Source organism: Hylobates moloch, unplaced genomic scaffold (assembly GCF_009828535.3).
Source record: "Hylobates moloch isolate HMO894 unplaced genomic scaffold, HMol_V3 SCAFFOLD_3152, whole genome shotgun sequence".
Taxonomy (NCBI): Eukaryota; Metazoa; Chordata; class Mammalia; order Primates; family Hylobatidae; genus Hylobates; species Hylobates moloch.
Genome location: NW_026655427.1, coordinates 720 through 5707, shown reverse-complemented (window position 1 = coordinate 5707; position 4988 = coordinate 720). Strand labels below are relative to the sequence as shown.

The 4988-nt window shown below is 40.7% G+C and overlaps 1 pseudogene; it reads right to left on the bottom strand.

The window, feature by feature from the left end:
• Window positions 1-1023: 1023 nt before the first annotated feature.
• LOC116464540 (la-related protein 4-like) lies at window positions 1024-3009 on the bottom strand (annotated as a pseudogene).
• Window positions 3010-4988: the final 1979 nt, after the last annotated feature.

The following is a 4988-nucleotide window of genomic DNA, read 5'->3' as shown; positions in this document are numbered from 1 at the left end:
AGAGAATGTAGGAAAATGACTGGATGTCCAGGCAGAAGTTTGCTACAGGGGTGGAGCCCTCATGGAGAACCTCTCCTAGGGCTATGTGTGACAAAAATGTGGGATTGGAGCCCGCACACAGAGTCCTCACTGTGGCACAGTCTAGTGGAGCTGTGAGAAAAGGGTCACTCTTTTCCAGAACTCAGAATGTTAGATCCACTACTAGCTTGCATAGTGCAACTGGAAAAGCCACACATACTAAATTCCAGCCTGTTAAAGCAGTTGGGAGGGAAGCTGTACTTTGCAAAGCCACTGGATTGGAGCTCCCCAAGTGAATGGGGGCCCACTGTTTCATCAACCTTATCTGGATGTGAGACATGGACTAAAAGGAGATCATTTTGAAACTTTAAGGTTTAATGACTGCCCTATTGTATTTCAGACTTGCATGGGGCCTGTAGCCATTTTGTTTTGTCCAACTATTCCTATATGGAATGGATGTTTTTACCCAATGCCTGTACCTCCATTGTATCTGTGAAGAAACTAACTTGATTTTGATTTTACAGGCTCATCGGTGGAAGGGACTTGTCTTGTCTCAGTTGAGACTTTGGAGTTGGACTTTTGGGTTAATGTTGGAATGAGCTAAGATTTTGGATGACTGTTGGGGAGGCATGATTATGTTTTGAAATATGAGGACATGAGATTTTGGAAAGATCAGGGGTTGAATAATTTGGTTTGGCTGTGTCCCCACCAAAATCTCATCTTGGATTGTTGTTCCCATAATCCCCTCTTGTTGCGGGAGGGACCCAGTGGAAGGTAATTAAATCATGGGGGCAGTTACCCTCATGCTGTTCTCTTAATAGTGAGTGAGTTCTCATGAGATCTGATTTTTTATAAGGGTATTTACCCCCTTTTCTTGGCACTTCTTCCTGCTGCCATATGAAGAATAATGTATTTGCTTCTTTTTCTGCCGTGATTGTGTTTCCTGAGGCCTCCCCAGCCCTGGGGAACTGTGAGTCAAGTAAATCTATTTTCTTTATAAATTACCCAGTCTCAGGCAGTTTTTTGTAGCAATGTGGTTTCTCAATGGACTTCTCAGGAGCTTCCTTGTCTTCATTTTTGGTGGGAGATTCTACAATGAGTGACGTTCCCAGAGTGGCTGCACAAAAACTGAAGATGGCTCTTTAGGGAGCTTTTGGCACACTTCAGCATAAATTAACTTTAGGGGCTCCTGTAGATCCACAGCTGCAGCTGCATTTATGTTATTATTACAGGTGAAGCAGTATTTGCCATTGATAGCTTTGTAGCACTTGGAGGAGAAACTGGTATAGTCATCTGGTTGAAACTGTACCTCTGAACACTGGAATTGTCTTTTAGATCTTTTTCTTGCTGAGTTGTGGTTAATTCAAGAAGCTCAGCTGCACATGGAGGACTGGTACTCAAGTTGATTTGCTAGTCAGAAGTGCATCGTGTCTACTCATCTGCAGGCACTGGGCAACAAACAACTCTTCATTATGCTTTTCTTTGTAGCCACTTTTAACAGCATAAGAAATCATATTCTCCAAAATGAGTTCACCTGGCATTCTTGATAAAGGTGGAAAATTTGTGGCTAGTAAGCCAAACTTTGGTGTTGGAGCCTTTGATTCAGCTGTTGAAGTATAGGGTCTTTGGATACTATCATCTTCTCATCACCTTCGACCTCTGAAAAGAGTTTTTCTGCTCCTACCGTAGTCCCCATTCTGTTTTATCTGCACAGTGAAAGTCTCCTTTTGAAGGTAAGTTTGCTCCTGATGCTTCATTACTGTAGGATTATGCTGTTCAGTTTGGAAAGTTTCTTGAGCTACACGTGTTCAATGATCCTCTCTCCAATAATACAAAGCCCTCTATTTAGTGTTCTGAACCACTAGATGACCTAAAATGAGGCGTCACACGTTTTTTTTTTTTTTTTTTTTTTTTTTGGATGGTCGACCCATATTCACAGCAGCAGCATTTGTTTTGAGATCCTGATGAATTAAAGTCATTTGCAAAACTACCATTGGGAAAGGAAGCCAGCGGTGTTTCACAGTAAAGTGCAAGATTTGGAGATCAAGACTGAGGCACAGTACTGTAGACCGAGTACTGTTGGTGAGGATTATATACAAGCTGCATAAAGACTGGTGAGGCATACTGTGCTTGAGTTTGAAAGGGCTGGCTATATATACCAGAATCCATTAGTTGATAATCATTCTTAGCAAGTAAAATGTATTGATGGCCTTTATCCTTGCAATGACTGGCTTGCCCTGAAATGTTTTAACTTATTCTCTTAAGCGTTTAAAAGCCTGTTGTGCATCTGTGTCTGACTGGAAAGTGATGTACCCGTTGCGATTGTGTGCAAACTCACAGATTATCACTTTGGTGCAGTTTGCACTTTTGATCAAAGCTTTTACTTCCTCTATTGATGTTCCAGAAATCTAAGAATCGCAATAGAATGCTTATGACTTGATCTCAGTTTCTCACCCTTCTCACCCACTTGTACCATAGGAGAAGATCTCCACACTTCAAGAATTAGATCGAGGTCTGTGATCAACTTTTTTATTTCTTCTAAGTTGGCAACTGTCTAAATTTAGATGAACTAATCACTATCCATTGGAGATATCAAGTAATGATCCTTTGACGATTTTTTTTTTCGTGAAAAAACACAATTCTAATTGTTTCTTCAAGCATTCTTTTAAGTCTTTGCTGAATTGTTTTCTCTAAAAACATCATATATTTGTTAACTCAGATCTTCTGGTCTTGAAATTAGTTTTCAGTTGATTCTTCAATGCCTGTAGTATTTCTTGTGATTTCACAAGATAAAGAATACATTACTTTATATTCTTTATATATGTCTCCTGAGAGCTCTGCATTACACTCAGGATGAGCACCTGATGTAGCTGCTGTTTCATGCCAAGATCTTTCAGTTTCATGAGTTACTTGGGTGACATCAGTATTTCTAGAAGCAATTATTTGCCATACTTTGGCATTAGGATTTAAACCAGTTCTTTTAGATGTTACCTGCGCATTTCACCTTTCTCCCTCCTCAGCTTCAAATGTTTCTCACTTCCTTCCTAGAGGGCCTCGAAATGTCCCCCTGTGTACTTACTATTACCAGTGAGTTTTTTACCCTAGGATAATTTCTTATTGTTTATTAATGTCTTTTCCTTTCTGATTGAATTATTTCCTTAGCACTTATTTCAAGACAGGCATGGTGCTGAAGAAATCCCTCCACTTTTGTTTGTTAGGGAAAGTCTTTATTTCTCCTTCATGATTGAAGGATATTATTGTCAGATATACTATCCTAGGATATTATTTTTTTCTTCAACACTTTAAATATGTCATGCCATTTTATCCTGGCATGTAAAGATTCCACTGAAAAGTCTGCTGCCAGACATATTCGACCTCTATTGTGTGTTCTTTGTTTATCCCTTTTCTCTTGCTGATTTTAGGATTTTTTCTTTATCCTTAGCCTTTGGGAATTTGATTATTAGATTCCTTGAGAAAGTCCTTTTCAGGGTTAAATCTGGTTTGTGTTCTATAACGTTCTTTTTCTTGGATATTGATATATTTCTCTGGGCTTGGGAAGCTCTGTTACTATAGCTTTGAGTAACCATTTTCAAGCTCACAATTTTTTTTTCTTCTTCATCAATTCTGCTATAAAGTAACTCCGATGCGTTCTTCAGTATGCCAGTTGCATTTTTCAGCTTCAGAATTTCTGCTTGATTCTTTTAAATTATTTCAATTTCTTTGTTAAACTTATCTGATAAAATTCTGAAATCCTTCTTTGTCTTATCTGGAATTTCTTTGAGTTTCCTCAACACGGCTACTTTAAATTATCTGTCTGAAAGGTCCCTTCCCTGGTGCCTTACTTAGTTAATTTGGTAAGGTCATATTTCCTTGATGGTGTCAATGATAGTAGATGTTTTTCAGTCACTTGACATTGAGGAGTTAGGTATTTATTGTAGTCATCACTGCCTGGGCTTTTTTGTACCTGTCCCTGGGAAGACTTTACAGATATTTGAAGGGGCTTGCTTGGGTGTTGTGTTCTAAGCTGTTTCTTCTTTATAGGGCACCCCTAAACCAGTAATGCTTTGGTTCTTGCAGACTTGTAGAGATACCATCTTGATGGTGTTTGACAAGATCCAGGAGAATTATCTGGATTACCAGCCAAAGATTCTGATTCTCTTCCCTTGTTTTTTTTCCCAAACAGTCTTTCTCTCTCTCTGTTCTGAGCCATCTAAAGCTGGGGTTGAAGTGGCACAAGCACCTCTGTGGCCACCACCACTATGACTGTGCTGGTTCAGACCTGAAGCCAGCACAGCACTGGGTTTCTCTCAATGCTTGGTGTAAAAGCTCCCTGCCTACTGCCTATGTTCACTCAAGGCACTGGGACACTACAATCAGCAAGTGGCAAAGCCAGCCAGACCTCTTTTATTTCTTAAGGGTGGCAAGGTGCCCCATGCCCTTGGTGGGTCCAGAGGTGCCATCCAGGAGGCGAGGACTAGAGTTAAAATTCTTAGAAGTCTACCTGGTGTTCTATTGTATTTCAGCTGAGTTGACACTCAAACCACAAGTCACAGTTTTTCCCACTCTTCCCTCCACTTTCCAAAGGCAGAGGAGCTTCACCTTGTAGCCACCACCACCCTAGGACAAAAGGCATACTGCAAGACTACCACTAACATTTTTTTTAGTGCCCAAGGGCTCTTAAATCAACTTGTGGTGAATGCTGCCTGGCCTGAGACTCACCCTTCAGGGCAGTTGGCTCCCCTCTAGCCCAGGAAATATCCAGAAATGCCATCCAAAACTCAAATCCTAGAATCAGGGGCCCCAAGAGCCCACATGGTGCTCTACCCCACTGTGGTCATCTTGACACCTAAGGTGCAAGAGAAAGTCACGTTTACTCTTCCCTCTCCTTTTCTCAAGCAGAAAGAGTTTTGCCTCATAGCCACTATATCTGGTAATGTGGTGGAAATGTGCTGAGTCTCACCTGAAGCTAC